Source organism: Microcebus murinus, chromosome 21, assembly GCF_040939455.1.
Source record: "Microcebus murinus isolate Inina chromosome 21, M.murinus_Inina_mat1.0, whole genome shotgun sequence".
In the NCBI taxonomy this organism is placed as follows: domain Eukaryota; kingdom Metazoa; phylum Chordata; class Mammalia; order Primates; family Cheirogaleidae; genus Microcebus; species Microcebus murinus.
Window position 1 is genome coordinate 35,663,078 of NC_134124.1, and position 18,462 is coordinate 35,681,539.

Sequence of the window (18,462 nt, forward strand, 5' to 3'; positions counted from 1 at the left end):
TGAAAAGTGGGGTCAGAATGGAATTTTCAAGTATCACATTACATGTGTATAGAGAGTGCAGGTCCCTGTGAAAACATCATCCTCTCTCTTACCTGCCTCTGCCTGGAACACTACACTCCTCTTATCGCCGGCTTACACACCCAGAGTCATGTCCTGGAGGTGCTTTGCCACCTCCTGAGGTGTGGCCCCTCTGAGATCCCTAGCAACCTGTGCTTGTCTCCATCATCACTACTGTATAATTCTTAAGACTTCCCAGAGGCTGCAGAAGCTTTGCTGGGCAGGATCCCTGGTTTTTTCAAGTGTTTTATCCCTACAATCTTGCACAAAGTAGGTGCTCAATAAATGTACATTCATTGACAGCTTGGAAAAAGTCTTTTACGAGATCAGCTTTCAAATTTTGTAAATTCCAGTCTCTAGGTATTGAGTTTGTTTAAAGCAAGGGCACATCTCACCCCAAGCTCTAAGGTCTTAGTGGGTCAGCTTTATGAGCAGTCACACGGGGCCCCCTACTTAGAAGTCCCCTCCCTGCACTTGATTTGATGCTCTTCTCTTGCTGTATTGATATTCCTAATAATTTTTGGCCGGGCGTGATGGCTTACGCCTGTAATCCTAGCACTCTGGGAGGCAGAGGCAGGTGGATTGCTCAAGGTCAGGAGTTCAAGACCAGCCTGAGCAAGAGTGAGACCCCTGTCTCTACTAAAAATAGAAAGAAATTAGCTGGACAACTAAAAATATATAGAAAAAATTAGCTGGGCATGGTGGCACATGCCTGTAGTCCCAGCTACTTGGGAGGTTGAGGCAGCAGGATCGCTTGAGCCCAGGAGTTTGAGGTTGGCTGTGAGCTAGCCTGATGCCACGGCACTCTAGCCCAGGAAACAGACCAACACTCTGTCCCAATCAATCAATCAATTAATTTTGAACAAGAGTCCCTGCATTTTCATTTTGCATTTGGCTCCACAAATTATGCGGCTGGTCCTGCATACTGGAGTGTGTCCCTCTGACCTCTGTGGGTCCTGATTGGGATCCACACGACCTATAACCCCCCTGAAAGGATCTGCAAAATTAGGTGTGTGTATACTTGTATATGTTTTTCTGGGGAACAAGTCTATGGCTTTCATCAGACCCCCAGAAAAGTTCAGAACCATGGTTATCAATAATAACAATAGCCAATCTTTGCCTAGTGCATACTGTGTGCCAGGCCTAAGGACATTACATATTGCCTTTTGCTTTCCCAGACATTTTTTTTTTTTTTTTTTTTTTTTTTTTTGAGACAGACTCTCACTCTGTTGCCTGGGCTAAGAGTGCTGTGGCGTCAGCCTAGTTCACAGCAACCTCAATCTCCTGGGCTCAAGCAATCCTGCCTCAGCCTCCTGAGTAGCTGGGACTACATAAGGCATGCGCCACCATGCCCAGCTGATTTTTTCTGTATATTTTTAGTTGTCCAAGTAATTTCTTTCTATTTTTAGTAGAGACAGGGTCTCGCTCTTGCTCAGGCTGGTTTCGAACTCCTGACCTTGAGCGATCCTCCTGCCTTGGCCTCCCAGAGTGCTAGGATTACAGGTGTGAGCCACCATGCCTGGCCAGCTTTCCCAGATTTTAATTGGGTTGTGGCAGGGCAGAGAGTAGTATTGCACATTTCCTGCTTTTCTCATACTCCCAACTCCTTTGTTCCTCACCAAGAGAGAAGAGAAGAAAACCACCTACTGGGCCCTCCCTCCTCCCATGGTGTTCATAGGAGCCTAAGTAAACCTGTGTCATTAGTCCCTTTGTTAGGAGTGGAGGAGAACTGCCCCGTACTTTTTCCAAATCCCCACTTCAGTTCCCGCCACTACCCTCAATTTTCCCAAAGGTGGCTTCTTCTCTTGCCAAGCTGGGGAGAGGTATTTGGAAAAGTGGACTAAAGGCCCCCTCATGTCAGGCTGATGGGTTTTCAGGCATTGGGAAAGGGCTGTAGCCCCTCACTAAGACTCCCGCAGCCAGAATGGGGTCTCAGGGGCAGGGGGCAGGTGCTCTCAGGGTCTCTGTGGAAAGTCACACAGCCCTGCAGGAGCCTCGGTACTGCTGAGTTGTGGCAGCTGATAGTTTCTCTTGATACTGCCTCTCTTAACACAGGACAGCATGTACAGTTGGTATTGAGATTTGTTAATGCACTTTATGTCCCACTATTGCAGCTGCACAATGTTACGCCCATTTATTTTATGTATCTCATCTTGAAGTCTGAGCCTCATGAAAACAAGATGAAAACTTAAACTGGTGGCCTTAGTCCCAAGTTCTGCTGTAGCATTGGGGAAATTTATGTCCTTGTGAATTTGTGGGTAAAAACAGTACTTTGGATATACAGGACACCCATAACTTTGCTTTCAGTTCTCTGCACTTTTGATTCTTTCTTTCTTTCCTTTAGAAAACTCGCTGAACTATTGACTTCCTTCATTTGGGGACCTAGCCCCACATTGTTAGCCTGGATTGGGCCCTTTGGCACATGCCTGCGTTTGTATTTCAGCAAACTGTTCTCGTGGCTGCAGGTCTTGGTTCCTGCTTCTTATCAGTCTGTTCCTCCACTTTCCGTCTTTATCGTCCTACTTCAGGCCTTGTCAACAGAATGTCTTATTGTACCTGTCCTTTGGGAGTCTGTCCTACAACAAATGCTAGATTGTTCTCACTCCCTGGCTTCCTGGTTTACTATCAGCTATAGTTGCTGATACTAACAGTGTATGTTTAGCTCAGCACTGACAAAAAAACAAAACTGGAAAAGCAGAAACTATGGGAATTATTAGTTGTCCGAGAAGTTCCCAGTCCTAGTGAAACAGAACAATTTTGACAGGAATGCTGCCTTGGAAGATAATGGAATCCTAAACCCCTATGAGTTGTTTGCTGCCTTCTCTTTGCCATACTTTCCTTTCTTTGTTGCTTCTCTCCTAAGAAGCTTCCATGCACATTCCTCCCTGCAAGGTAGAGAAAGGGACACCTGTTACACATTGGGCATTACATTTAATCCTCAAAATAATCAATGAGGCAAGTTGTAACAGAATTTAAGGAACAAACAGGTTAGTAATTTACGCAAGTATGCTTTCCTAGCAAGAAAGTGCTACTGAAACACAGGAATGTCCTGCTCTTAACCATGCTAGGACCTCCCTTCTGATCAACTCTACTGCGGGACTATCAGCTTTCCAAGTCAGTCTCCTTCACTAGGTTCTGAGATCCTCCAGGGCAAGGACTGTGTTTCCAGTGTACACATTGGGCAGTCAACAAATGTCAGTTTCTTTATTTCTCTGCCTTTCCTTCTACTGTCACTAAACACTGGCTGGAATATGAGGTCTAATGAAGTGCTTTGCACTCCCCACGGATGTGTTAGGGTTTATTGCTCACTTGATTTCATTGAAGAAACAATATCGACACGCATATGAATGATACAAAGCAGTAAATACATTAAATGCTCGGTTGGGTAGTAGAAGAAAGGAGATTTAATGAGAGCAGAAATAGACTCCATGAAAGAGGTGGCATTTTGAGCCATGGAGGACGAATAGGATTTGTTCATTCAAACCACAAACAGGCTCCTATCCCATGGTAGCCCTGATGTTGGATATGGGGAATGGGGTGGGGTAAGGAATCAGGGAAAACAAATAAATGATAGAGTAGGGAAGGATATTTAGGACTGAACCTGGTGCTTTCCAGGAGAAGTAAGAAACTGAGGCTCAGAGCTGTCACATGAAGAACACTGTGTCCTATTGAGAGGTCAGGCAGTGGCAAGTACTGACCTTTCTTCTTCCCCCAAAGAATATTCATTAGGTGAGACCGATGAAAGATGGATGTCAATTGCCAATCATCAATTAGTATCTCTTTTATTTTATTATCATTTATTTTTTTAAAGACAGGGTCCCACCTTGTCACCCAGGCTGGAATACAGTGGCATGATGATAGCTTATTGCAGTCTTGAACTTCTAGGCTCACATAATCTCTTGCCTCAGCCTCCCAAGTAGCTAGGACTACAAGTGTACAACACCATGCCTGGCTAATTTTTGTAGAGATGAAGTCTCACTATATTGCCCAGGGTGGTCTCAAACTCCTGGGCTCAAGCAGTCCTCCCAGCTTGGCCTCCCAGAGTGCTGGTATTACAGACATGAGCCACCACACCCAGCCAGTATCTCTTTTAAATTCACCCTCAGCAAAACTCTAGTGTTCTCAGGCAGAAAATCAGTTTTTAGCATCAGAAGAACACAGCTTTTCCTGGAAATCTTCCAGCTTTTGAGTTAATTAGTCTCACTTCAGAAGCTGTGAAGTCTTAACTCAAACAGGTCCAGAGGGGTACTGAAAGGAAACACTTAGACTGGAAAGGACAGCACTCACTGAAAGGGCCCTGTGTGGTCAGCAGGCAGTGCTCAATCCACGTTAACGAAGGTTTACACACTTTACACCATAAGGGAAATTAGGACCTGTAACAGCTGTTTTAAGTCTTTCAAGATGTAGGCTCAGTGCTAAAGCTAGAGGGAGCAAACAAACATCCAGTTTTGGTCCAGATTCCTTATAGTGAAGAAACTGGAACCCAGAGAGGTCACCCTGGATCTTATAGTTAGCGGCAGGTCTCAAACTGGGGTTGTGGCTCCAAAAACAGTGTTACAAACAAATGAAGGTTTAAAGTGGGTGAAATGTCTGCACATACAAAGAATACCTTTAGGATTCACAGAGCATCAGTAACTGTGGTTGCCTCTGAGAAAGGGAAATGTGTGGCCACGAAACAGGGGTGGAAGGGAGACTTAATACTCACTGAATACCTTTTTGTACCTTTTGAATTTTGTACCATGGATATGTTACCTAATCAAAAATAAATATTTTTAAGACTTCAGTGGAGTCCTAAGTACCTATTGCTTTGTTTCCCCGTTGTCTCATATGTATAAAACAGATTTTCCTGACTCAGCTAAACCAGTATGTAAATCATTCTGCAGGGGCAAGGTTAAACACATTGGAAGTAGCAACGGCAATTGGTTACTACTTTGTGGCTAAAACAAGAAGAGCCTCCTAAACCTCAAGCCAGTGCTATTTCAGAGTTCCAACTTCCTGCCAACTTTGACTATGGCAGAATCTGGCAGGATAAAACCTAGAGAAACACAAATCAATTAGGAGCCAGTGATTTCATTCATTTCAGAGCAGAATATAGTCATTAACAAACCTTCATTGAAAGGTCTCCATTAGCCAAAACTCCATCCTTTCCAAGACAGTGGAAGATGCACAGGTGGGAATCTAGTGTAATTCACTAGTGAATACCTTCAATGAGCAGACTTCCTGCTAGGAAATGAACCTGGCTGCTTCCTGACCCCAAGGAACTGTTGCCCAGTAGAGGAGGAGAAAGTGTCCAGAGGGCAGTACAACAGTGAAAAAGCTAACCATCTGCTGGAGCTTTTCCAAATATAGTATTATAAGAGAGGATAGTCTGTAATGTATTCCATGGAGACTTTTTTTTTTTTTTTGAGACAGTCTTGCTTTGTTGCCCAGACTAGAGTGAGTGCCGTGGCGTCAGCCTAGCTCACAACAACCTCAAACTCCTGGGCTCAAGCGATCTTGCTGCCTCAGCCTCCTGAGTAGCTAGAACTACAGGCATGTCCCACCATGCCTGGCTAACTTTTTCTATATATATTAGTTGGCCAATTAATTTCTTTCTATTTATAGTAGAGACGGGGTCTCGCTCTTGCTCAGGCTGGTTTTGAACTCCTGACCTCGAGCAATCTGCCTGCCTCTGCCTCCCAGAGTGCTAGGATTACAGGCGTGAGCCACGGCGCCCAGCCTCCATGAAGACTTAATGCATGAATCTCATGTGAACAAGTTGAGGGAACCTGGCTGAAATTTCCCAAGTTAGTTTTTCTATTCCGTTTTCAATTTTAAACTCCAATTGATGTGGAAAATTAGAATGTGCTATTGTTAGATTTGAAAAAGAAAATAATTACAATCCCACTACATACTGGTGCAGTAGGGAAAATACTCATTCCTTCATTGAGTATTGAGGCCCTACTGTGTGCTTGGCATTGTGGGGGATACAGAGGACAGGTTTACTCTTTTATTTTCCCCTTAAATGTCTACATACACCTCCCTATTAATTTTGTGTACAAAAGTATTATTTTAGACCTGGGCATGGTGGTGTGCACCTGTAGTCCCAGCTACTCTGGAGGCTGAGGAGGGGAGAATCACTTGAGGCCAGGAATTGGAGGTGGAAGTGAGCTATGATAGTGTATGTGAATAGCCACTGCAATGTAGTCTGGATAACATAGTGAGACCCTGTCTCTATTTTTTTAAAAAGTATTATTTTAGTAGCTGTTAACCTGCTAAAGTCTAGAGATCTTCCAAATGATAGCCTTGAAACAATCTAATAACAGTACCATTCACTAAGTGCTTGCTATATGCCAGGCATTATGGTAAGTGCTTTGTATGAATTATCTCACTTAATTCTTACATCAACCCCATAAAGTACTTACAGAGGAGGAAACTGAGCCTCACAGAGGTTAAGTATTTTGTGCTGGTTTACATGTGAAGGATTCAAATCCAGGTTATTCACGTAACCAATATGCAATGAGTGCATACTGGTTGTGCCAAGTATGGAAGTAGAGGATAAACAACACTGCCAATCCCTGCTGTCTTTAAGATTATCATCTATGGAAGTCTTTTTGAGTCCAAAGTCATAGTTTTGACAATGACAATATACTACTTTCCTAAATCTGTGCCAAGGGGAGTCATGTTTTCTAAGGCAATTATTCCTGAGAGAAAACTGGTATCTTGAAGGGATCTGGCCAGGTGTCTTTGTTTCTCAATCCTCCTTTCCCTGTGCTTACTAAAATCAAATTTCTGTTGTGTACTCAGAAGATAAAGTCTGTGCCCTTAAGAAATATAAAGAGCGTTTTGTTGTAACATACCAGGATTGCAGTCCTAACAGGGTCATTTATTAGCTGACTGACCTTGGGCAGCTAACTAAACTCCAAGCCTTAATTGCCCGTCTAAAAAAATGGGTATGTGCTTGCAAGGAGGAACAATTAAGAACCATACACAGTACATGTTCAATAAAAGGTTGCTATTAAAAATAGGATTAGGCAGCACAAGAAAACCTCAGGACCGTGTGTTAGGAAGGCTTGTTTGTCTTGGCGCTTCTAGTAGCATTTTATTTGTACAATTATGTACAAGTCTCTCTCTTAAAGGTACACATAGTCTGATCCCTGTACCTGGGAATACGTGCTCAATAAATATTAGCTGAACCAGTGAATGAATGAACGACTAAAGGCAAGCTCAGTTTCTCAGTGAATTAAAACGTTCATTACGGATGAATGTATGAGTTACAAAAAATAAATAATTAAAAAAACGTTCAGATGGGAAGATAAAACGTGGATACAATCCCGTTACTAATTAAGTAAATGTTCCTTTAACCCCTTCAAGTTTCGGTGAACTTAAACTACAAAATGGGCAAACCAAGACTTCAGGCCTCACCGCGTAGTTTTGAGATCAAATAAAACGCTGAATATGAAAACCTTTCTACAAACATGAGATTGTGGCTGGGTATGGAGAGACCGCCCACACCCACGCTGCAGTGGCAGGCTCCGAGCCCCCGCTCCGCCTTCTCTTCCTGGTTTTTCCCGGCAACCCGCCCCTCCGGTGTCATGTGACAGGGGTGCACTGCCGGGCAGAGCCCCTGATTGGCCGAGCTACAGAGCGTCTCGCGATTGGCCCAAGGCCGGCGGGCCCCCGCCTCCCTCCTCCTCCTCGCCGCGGCCCACGTGAGGGGGGCGAGTCACGCGATTTCCGGGAACCCGTCAGGAAGGACATAAACAAAACAAACCAGAGGCAGCATGGAGAGGGGCCGTGGCCCCTGCAGCGGAACCGGACCCAACCCCTGAGCCGCCCCCACACCCACAGGTGAGCACCGCTGCCGGCTGCCCGGAGCCCTCAGGAGCCTGGGCTGGGGGACGAGCCGAGCGGGGGGCGGAGGAGAGCTGCTGGCCCAGGAGGCAGCAGCGCCGGGGCTCTGGGCCGGGCCGGCACGGGGCGGGGACCGGGACCAGGGCCGGGTCTGGCGGCACGCGGGCGCGGGCCGCCGCCTGTGGGTCACGGGGGCTCCGCTCCCCTCCCCCACTCCTGGCCCGGGACGGTTATATAAAAGCGCGGGGCGGCCGTAGATGGGACCCGCGGGCAGGCAGCAGGCTAGGCCGGGGGTGGGCAGCACCGGGTGTCCGCCTGGCCTTTCCCTGATGCCTCTCAGCCCGGGGCCGCGGCTGCCGGCAACCGGCCTGTCAGAGAAGCGAGCGGGTGGGAGGGGCCCGGGAGGGGAGGGGAGGCGAGGCTGGCGGGGGAGGAGGAGAGAGGGGCGTGTGAGGAAGGGCCGGGGCTGAGGAGGTTGGAACCAGGCTGGCAGGAGACAAGGAGGCGCGGGCTGGGGGGTGGGGGATCCAGGCAGGGGTGTTTCGGGGGTAGCCGCTCCCCCTTCCGTCCCCGCCCCAGAGGCGACGGGCAAGAGCGGCCTCCCTCTCGGGATTTGTTTATATGTCTTCTCAGAGCAGCTTGAAGCCTCTCGGAGGCGGAGCCCTTGGAACTGAGTGGCAGGTTATGCTGTCCAATGGAGCAGGCGGATAGAGGCAGCAGTACCAATGGGCGCGGGGGAAGGCGGTGCCGTGGCCCCCCAAAGTTGTTAGGCTGTGCCGGGGGTGGGCCGGGCGGGGCGGCCATGTTAGATGGGAGGGGACCAGTGGTGTTGGGTCACTGAGAGGGGAGGAGACAGGGCAAAGGGCGAGGGAGCCGGGCCGGGGGCGTTTCGGGTGTCCGAAGGCGAGTCCGATCAGACCAGGAAGTAGCTCAGGGGAGTCTGACCCCGACCCACCGCTGTCCTCACACGAGCTGAGGAGGCAGAGAAGTACCGAGGGCAGTCAAGCCTCCCCTGGGGGTGGTTCCTGGGACTAGATGGAGCTCAGTCTTTAGATTCTCCCTCTTTCTCGGCCCTACGCTCTCTGACAAACCTGGCCGCCAAACCCTGTAATCGTCCTCCTTTAACCCAAGAAAGCAAACCTTTCTGCTGTTTCTGTTCTGGCTTGAGTCTTAAGACTACCTTAAGGAGGTACTTGGATAACTAGCGGTCTGAATTTCTGTATCAGGCCTCAGATAAAGGCAGGCAGTGAGGGGGAAGTTTTGTTTTTCTGAATTTTGTAAAAGAAAACAGGACTAGAAAAGCCAAGAAAGTTGAGGATTGGGCGGGGTTTCCATTTTTTCATCAGGATACCTTGTAAAGATCAGGCCCTCTGCTTGTCCTAGTCTTAGTAGTAATTGGCCCCTCTTGCTCACATAAATTAACTTCCTGAGAAAACTGAGCCTTGAAAAAATTATTTAGGTTTGAAGGTTCTTTAGGACTTTGTCTTGCCAGTACCCTGCAGGTGAGAAATAAGATCAAGACCTGATCTTGTGAATCTTGAGATCTGTGGTAAACTGGTTGTCACTTGATTGTACTTTTAAATATTTTTTATCTATTTAGCAAAATAGCTAGGAGATACACCAGTGGTGGTATGAATAATTAGAAAGTCACTTAACTTTAATTGTATCGTGATTATTTTGGCATCATGTTAGCCTTGTTAAATGCTTAATGTAGGCCTGCAACCTGTGACTACAGGTTTTTCTGTTGGTATCGTCAAAGGCTATTGATGCATCTTTGGTTAAGCAATTAGAGGTAGAAACATGCCTTAGATATATTGTGGAGGGGCCAATCAAGAGTTAGCTGTATTTGTTTAAGAATTTGCATTATCTTCTATTTTGTTAACTGGAGAAAAATAGTAATTGGTAAATAAATTATTTATTAATTTTTGTATTTTGGTATGACTACTGACGGTTCTGTTAAGAATGATACATGAAAATACAATCCCTGGCTATTTGATAGCCTTCAGTTCTTAAGTATAACTTTTACAGTAAATAAAAAATATTAACCTTTTTTACTCATTCTCATTTTATCACATAGTATTGTGTTACTTTCTGAACCCTAGCACTTAACAGTGCCATAATTAGTTATAATGGAGAAATATAGCTAAAATTAAAATAAAAACTTTTATTGAGACCTAAAATACTTATTCAAGGCAGTTTTCATTGTTGCATTGGTTGATAAAAGCAATCAATTAGCATATTATATATTTTCTGATTCTAAGAATGGCAAATAGATTCAACAGAACTTATTTGGATGTAATTCTTTCCTCTGACTGGTATTTGGGACTTGGGATTTTTAGATTAGGAAGTATAGAAGCAGCTGGCTAACTACATCCAGAGATTTTGGATGCTCTACTTACCATCTCATTCTGTCTGTCATGGCTGGTGAAAACAAACTTTTATCAAAACAGTGTTTAGGCCAGGTACAGTGGCTCTGGGAGGCTGAGGTGGGGGGATTGCTTGAGCTCATGAGTTTGAGACCAGCCTGAGCAAAAGCAAGACCCTTTCTCTACTAAAAATAGAAAAAAAATTAGCTGGACATGGTGATGCGTGCCACTAGGCCCAGCTACTTGGAAGGCTGAGGCAGGAGGATTGCTCGAGCCTAGGAATTTGAGGTTTTGTGAGCTAGGCTGACACCACAGCACTCTAGCCTGGACAACAGAGCGAGACTGTCTCAAAAAACAAAACAAAATAATAATAATAAAAAAACCAGTATTTAATTTACTGGTTGGATGTGTGTGGTTTCTAGGACGCCAATGTAAGGAGTAAAGGAATAACTAGAATGAGTCCTGATGGTGGCGAACTAAATGCAAGTGACAATGAAGTATAATGAATTTGTATATTGATTCTGTTAATGTAGCACAGTTTTTAAAAGATTAAGAGAACTCACCCGGCCTCTGCGGCTCACACCTACAATCTTTTTTTTTTTTTTTGAGACAGAGTCTCACTTTGTTGCCCAGGCTAGAGTGAGTGCCGGGCGTCAGCCTAGCTCACAGCAACCTCAGTCTCCTGGGCTCAAGCAATCCTCCTGCCTCAGCCTCCCGAGTAGCTGGGACTACAGGCATGCGCCACCATGCCCGGCTAATTTTTTCTATATATATTAGTTAGCCAATTAATTTATTTCTATTTATAGTAGAGACGGGGTCTCGCTCTTGCTCAGATTGGTTTCAAACTCCTGAGCTCAAACAATCCGCCCTCCTCAGCCTCCCAGAGAGCTAGGATTACAGGCGTGAGCCACTGCGCCCAGCCTCCAATCTTGACACTTTGGGAGGCCAAGGCGGGAGGATTGCTTGAGGCCAGGAGTTTGAGACCAGCCTGAGGAAGAGTGAGACCCTGTCTCCTCAAAAATACAAAAATTAGCCGGGCATGGTAGCGCCCACCTGTGGTCCCACTACTCAGGAGGCTGAGGCAGAAGGATTGCTTGACCCCCAGGGTTGGAGGTTAAAGTGAACTATGATGACGCCACTACACTCTAGCTGGGGTGACAGAGCAAGACCCTATCTCACACACAAAAAAACTAAATTCACTTTTTGCTTTAAAGCCCAATTTTTAGTCAGGATTGGCAGTTACATGATTTTGAAATGAATTAGCAGCTTGTTTTACACACAGTTTTCTTTTTTACTCTTTTTTTTGGGCGGGGGGGACAGAGTCTCACGATTACATGTATGAGCCACCACGCCCAGCCTCATGTTGGTTTCTATTTGGATGTTTTTGGAAACAATTCACTGATGCTTTTACCAAATTAAGTAGCTCAAGATAAACTCTTAGACTAGACATAAATATGTCAAGTTGTTAGTTCTGATTATTCTAAGACAGGGGTTGACTTTTCTTTCTGTACAGGATCTGTCACAACTATCTAATTTTGCAATTTGTAGCATGAAAATGTCTTAGAAACTATGTTTGGTCTGTATTCCAATAAAACTTTATTTACAAGAACAGATTGTGCCTCCACAGCTATAGTTTATAAACCCCATTTCTAAGACATCCGTCACTGGGTTTTAATTACTTAGATGTTAAAGTATTGCAGACTATGTAAATAAATGGTTAAGGCCAGGCATGGTGGCTCATGCCTGTAATCCCAGCACTTTGGGAGGCTGAGATGGGAAGATCCCTTGAGGTTAGGAGTTCAAGACCAGCCTGGGAAATATAGGGAGACCCCTGTTTCTACGAAAAATAATAAAACATTAGCCAGGCGTGGTGGTGTGCACCTATAGTCCTAGCTACTTGGGAGGCTGAGGTAGGTAGAAAGTTTGTAGAGAAGCTATTTTGATGATGTCTATAAATTCCTTTAATTTGTTAATTTGTTTCATGATAAACTCCATTAGTTAGACTTGTTGAATACTCCTCCCAGGTACAAAAGAAAAGCTGTGCTTTGTTCTTTGGATTTGTCTTTAGTTCTTGGCACACTTTGTTTCTGGGTGTTTGGCAAATACGAATGGAATCTCTTATTTCTTACAAGTTTGGCATCATTGTTCATCTATATAGCAGGGTCTCTCTTTCAGGGGAGCACTGTAGAATCATTCTTGCTAATAAGTCTGATTCACTCTCCTGTGGGGTAGGTTAGACTTGGAAAGAGTTCGATGCAGGGTACTGCAATGGTATTAGTACTTTGTGAATACAATACCATTCAGTTCCATCACCAGCCAAGCCTTATGTATTTTTACCAATTCATGACCTTTTTTCCAAAATCTGTATTGGAACTCTTCCCTAAACAGCTTTCTAAACTATTACTCTCCCTACTAGTTATTGGCAACTCTAGTCATCCCATCATTCTGTTCTTTCAACACCCAAACCACTTGTATACCTTTTGTTACTAAGTCATGTTTTTATTTATCTTTAGGTATATTATCAACTTCGACAATTTCCTATGAAAGTCTGAAGATCTTGCTGATTTCTTGTCTTCCATTTTTCTTCAGATTCTTGTTGTACACTTATTTTCTTAAGTATAATGTTTTGTCTTTGAGGGTTTATGGTACTCATTTTATAAAGGAAGTTCCTTCTTTGCTATACACTATTCCTGATGGAATTTTCACCTTCTCTGTTATAGGTTTGCCATTCATTGAGAAATTTAAGGCACTACAAAAATAAAACTTGTAAAAAGGTCCTTGATGGTATGGGCAGGAATTAGGGGTAGGATTTGTGTACTTTTGTTCAAAAGATTCATTATAGAATTCTTTAAAACAGGAAGACTTCTAGTATCCTATTTGTGTTGTATAAAATGAGCTGGCCTTATACAGTCTGCCTTGTAGTAAGGTTTTCATCCTTATGATTGAATCCTCTTCTAGAGTTACCCATAGACTAGGAGAGGAGACAGACATTGCAGTCCAATTTGTTATGGTAGTTTTTCAGAGCAAAATGTTCTGAAAGTATGGAAAAGGGACTGCTAACTTTGCCTGGGAAAGTTGAAGAAGCTTCACAGAAAACGGGTGGCATTCAAACTGAGTTTTGAAGATTAGTGAAGGAAGCATTCTAGTCCATTTGAGGAAGTATAAAAGTATGTAAGACATGTAGGATATATGGGTTTGGGTATGAAGTTTGAGCTAAGGCAGAGGTGGGGTTGGAGAATGGAAGAGGAGGAAACTGATTTGTGGGAGGAAAGAAGTTTTTTTGCTTTCACTTGGTCATGTAATTCTTTTGGGCATGTTGTACACTGTTGTGTCTTGGGTCTGTTTTCTCTGTATCTCTGACTTCAGTTCATTGGTGTCTTCTTCTAGTTTTTAGTTTTTCATTTGGTCTCTAGTCAAGATCTGACCCACCTCTTCTCTCTTCCTAACTCTTATGTGTCCTTGCCTTTATTTCACCTCCCTATCCCTTTGGGTTTCTCTTTGACTCTTACCTTTATTTAAAAGCAAAACAGGCCAGGTGCAGTGGCTCACGCCTGTAGTCCTAGACCGAAGCAGGAGAATTGCTTGAGGTCAGCAGTTCAAGACCAGCCTGAGCAAGAGCAAGAGCCAGACCCCGTCTCTATTAAAAATAGAAAAAATTAGCTGGGCATGATGGTGCATTCCTGTAGTCCCAGCTACTTCTGAGGCTGAGGCAGGAGGATCACTTGAGCCTAGGAGTTTGAGGTTGATGTGAATTAGGCCGACAACACAGTACTTTAGCCTAGACAACAGAGTAAGACTCTGTCTCAAAAGTCTGTCTCAAAACAAAACCCCCAAAACCAAAAAACCAAATTCGTTCACACTGCTTATTTTGCATATAAATAGCAACATGTGTCTTTGAGGAGTTTCCTTTTTTGGGAAATCTTACAAGATCAACAAGTCGTTGATACCTATTTAAATATTAAATATCCATCCCTATGAATTTCTTTTTATGAAACATTTTCCTTTGTATTGAAAGATGCCACTTCTTCATAGGCTACAGTGTAGAATGTGACTTATGTGTCCTATTTTCTACTTCCTGTGCACCTATAAATTGTTCTGTAATGAGATATAATTCACCTTTTTCCTAAAGTTTTCCCAGACTTTCCCAGGTAGAGTTGGTAGTATTCTTTTCTGTAGTTTTCTAATATTTTATAAGCTCTTCTTTTTAAAATTGAGCTTTATTGAGGTATAATTTACATAAATAGAGTTCCCTGATGTCTCTTTTGTACTCATTCCTCCTCCCCTCCTCTCTGGCTTCAATCTCTGATTTGCTTTGTATCACTATAGTTTGTCTTCTCTGGAATTTCATATAAATGTAGTCAGAAAATGTGTTGTCTTTTGAGTCTGACATTTTTACTTAACGTAATGATTTTGAGATATTCATGTTGTGTTATCAGTTGAGTCTTTGTACCTGTATGGGTGTATCACAATTTGTGTATCCATTTAACAGTTGATAGACATTTGGATTGCTTGCAGATTTTAGGCTATTATGAATAAAGCTGGTATAAACATTCATGTACAGGTGTTTTAAATACCTCTTCTAACGTTAACTACCTTTTATTTGGAGGTCTAGTTGTAGAGCTGTTAAGAGTGAAAGCCCTGGAGTTAGCAACATTCACAAACAAGTGTTTTTGTTGTTGTTATTGTGGGGGTTTTTTGTTTGATTTTGGAGATAGTATCTCCCTCTGTGGCCCGCCTGGGCTAGAGTGCAGTGGCATCACCACTGCTCACTGCATCCTCAAACTCCCGTCTCAAGCCATCCTCTTGCCTCAGCCTCCCCTGTAGCTGGGACTACGTGTGCATGCCACCACACCTCGCTAATTTTTATGTTTTTTTTTTTTTTTTTTTTGAGACAGAGTCTCACTTGTTGCCCAGGCTAGAGTGAGTGCCGTGGCGTCAGCCTAGCTCACAGCAACCTCAAACTCCTGGGCTCAAGCAATCCTCCTGCCTCAGCCTCCCGAGTAGCTGGGACTACAGGCATGAGCCACCATGCCCGGCTAATTTTTTCTATATATATTAGTTGGCCAATTAATTTATTTCTATTTATAGTAGAGACGAGGTCTCGCTCTTGCTCAGGCTGGTTTCGAACTCCTGACCTTGAGCAATCCGCCCGTCTCGGCCTCCCAGAGAGCTAGGATTACAGGCGTGAGCCACCGCGCCCGGCCAATTTTTATGTTTTTTGCAGTGACAGGGTCTTGTTCTTGCTCAGGCTGGTCTTGAACTGCTAGCCTCAAGCAATCCTCCAGACTCAGCCTCTCAGAGTGCTAGGATTACAGACATGAGCCACCATTCCCAGCCACAAACAGGTGTTTTGCTAGCAGACTTTGAGCATCTTTTAGTTTAGATTCCCCATCTGTCAAATGGGACTGGGTGGAGACTGGTGCAAGCTAGAGAGCATGGACCAATTTAAAAGGGATAACTCTTACTTTAGTTTAAGTGATCAGATATCTTACTGGGAATATGTAGTACCCATCATTGTCAGATCTGATTTTTTTGCCCAAAGAGAGTGGTATTTGATATCAGGAATCAGAAGTTTGTTTTTTTTGGATTTTTTTTTTTTTTTTTTGAGACAAAGTCTTGCTTTGTTGCCCAGGCTAGAGTGAGTGCCGTGGCATCAGCCTAGCTCACAGCAACCTCAGACTCCTAGGCTCAAGCAATCCTACTGCCTCAGCCTCCCGAGTAGCTGGGACTACAGGCATGGCACCACGCCTGGCTAATTTTTTCTATATATTAGTTGGCCAATTAATTTCTTTTCTATTTATAGTAGAATGGGTCTCACTCTTGCTCAGAGCTGGTTTCGAACTCCTGACCTCCAACAATCTGCCCGCTTTGACCTCCCAGCGTGCTAGGATTACAGGCGTGAGCCACCGCGCCTGGCCAGGAATCAGAAATTTTGCATGTGATTTCCAAGTTAAGTGCTAGCAATTAAAATTTTAAACTTTAAAAACACTAATGTGTGGTCTAAACAACTGATCTATGGACATTGATTTGCTGCAGTCTAGTTTGAGACCTCTGCTTTAAATCTTCAGTTAATTTTGTATTCTGTTTTTAAATGTACATGCTCCTAGTAGAGTCTACTTGTTAAGTCCCTGTTACCTTTGTTTGATAGCTTAGAATAATTTGCTGGTTGTACAGACTCCCAAGTTAAAAACTAACAAATGAGTTTTATTCTTTCCTTAAATTGGAGGAATATTAAGAATATTGTGTGCCTGATGGATTGGGGTGGAACTAGGCTCCAGTTACTCTCTGTACTTCTCTTTCTCTGATAGCTGCTGATTCAATGCTATGTTTTCTCAGCAGTGGGAATAGTCTGCCTTCCTTGTTTGATTTATTCTCAGCCCTTTTGAGGCAAGTGTGGTATAGATTAAACTCTGTGTTCTGTTTATTAGAAACTGTAAGATATTTATGGATATACATACACATTTTATAGAAGTCTGTTCTCTCAAATTGCTCACAGTCTATGGTGAAGCCAGTATAACTATGAAAAAGTGATAAATTGTATGTACTTGTTTGAACAATAAGAGCAATATATATAATCTCTCTGAAGAGGCCCTTTTTCTTTGTAATTTATGTCAATTTAGAGACAGCTGTTTTGCAGCTTTATGAATTACTTTGTGAGTCCAAAGATTTTTTTGCTGCTTAAACCAGCATAATTGACATTCACCTTCATAATGCTCAGGGTAAGGGTATTAAATGACCTGTATTGCCCAAGTATCCCTTTTTTAGTTTAGTGTTTTTTGGTGTTTTTTTTGAGACAAGGTCTCGCTCTCTTTCCTAGGCTAGAGTTTAGTGGTGTTGTCATAGCGCTCTGTAACCTCAGACTCCTGGGCTCAAGCAGTCTTCCTGCTTCAGCCTCCCAAGTAGCTGGTACTAGGTGTGGGCCATCATGCCTGGCTAACTTTTGTATTTTTTGTAGACATGGGGGTCTCAACTGTGATGCTCAGGCTGGTGTCGAACTCCTGGCCTCAAACAATCCTCCTGCCTTGGCCTCACAAAGTGTTAGAATTATAGGCCTGAGCCACCGAGGCTGCCTCCAAATATCTCTTATTCAGTGTAGTTCCATCTGGGTTCTTGTGATAATTAAATGTGGAATTTAGGCAGTCTAGGATTCTGAGTTTGGTCTTATACCTTAATAGCAGCAACATCCCAATAACATCATATACCAAGGAAGGAACCTGAGAATAAAAATAGCCACCACCATTTATTGAGTGTTTTGTGGGAGGGCTAGATACTTTACATACTGTATTGAGAATTACAATAACCCCACAACCTAGAGAGGGAATTCTTTCATTTACATGTAAAAGAAGGCAGATGAGAATCTGGAATGAAATTCCAAATATTTACTTATAAAGCAGAGCCTTTTATGTAGAGTTTGCTCCTCATAGAGCAAGCCTTTTAGGAGTAGTAGAGCCAAAGAGGCACCCAGCCTTTCTCAGGGTTAAAAGAGATGACTGCAAAAAACAAAACATTTTATGTGTAACGTAACGTACACACATAAAAAACATTTTACATATAAATGAAAGAATTCCCCCTCTACGTTGTGGAGATACTGTAATTCTCAATACAGTATGTAAAGTATCTAGCCCTCCCACAAAACACTCAATAAATGGTGGTGGCTATTTTTATTCTCAGGTTCTTTCCTTGGTATATGATGTTATTGGGATGTTGCTGCTATTAAGGTATAAGAAAAAAGAAAAAAAGAAGAGAAACCATATTTAAACCGTATTCCAAACCTCTTTGTAGCGCTGTGTCCATAACCTCTGTACCAGCTGTTGTACAATTTATGCTAGTAGTATAGGCTATTGCACACACTAGGAAGGAATTTGAAAATTGTCTCTAGTATATATTCATGACATTTCTGAATAAGTGTCAAATCTGAGAAAGGAGAGAGGAAACAGTAAATTTTGAAGAGCTCAGATCCCTGATACCAAGAGCACCAAAGTTGTTAGGATGTGTGAAGAGTGTTCAGTGATGGATGTTTCACTGGAATCTTGCTCTATGTTCAAGTGCATTCTCGCACTGCTGCCTGTTTTTATGCTGCTGCCTTTATTTATTAATATTTTTTTCCTTAGCCCTCAGGCACAGAGATGCTCTGCCTTTAATTGCACATTACATTTTGTGGATTTCTGCAGAACATCTCAGAAAACAATGTGATTCTTTAAAATCT

The 18,462-nt window shown here is 43.3% G+C and overlaps 1 protein-coding gene across 2 annotated transcripts in view; it reads left to right on the plus strand.

Annotated features, from left to right (window-relative positions):
- The first annotated feature begins 7,740 nt into the window (after window positions 1-7,740).
- Window positions 7,741-18,462, plus strand: part of CREBRF (CREB3 regulatory factor) — a 56,274-nt gene continuing 45,552 nt past the window's right edge. Inside the window, exon 1 of one of the 2 annotated variants that reach the window (XM_075996294.1) lies at window positions 7,741-7,887. The gene's annotated coding sequence lies outside the window, so the exon portion shown is untranslated. The remainder of the gene's footprint in view (window positions 7,888-18,462) is intronic. The other variant, XM_012765502.3, reaches the window with a different exon arrangement.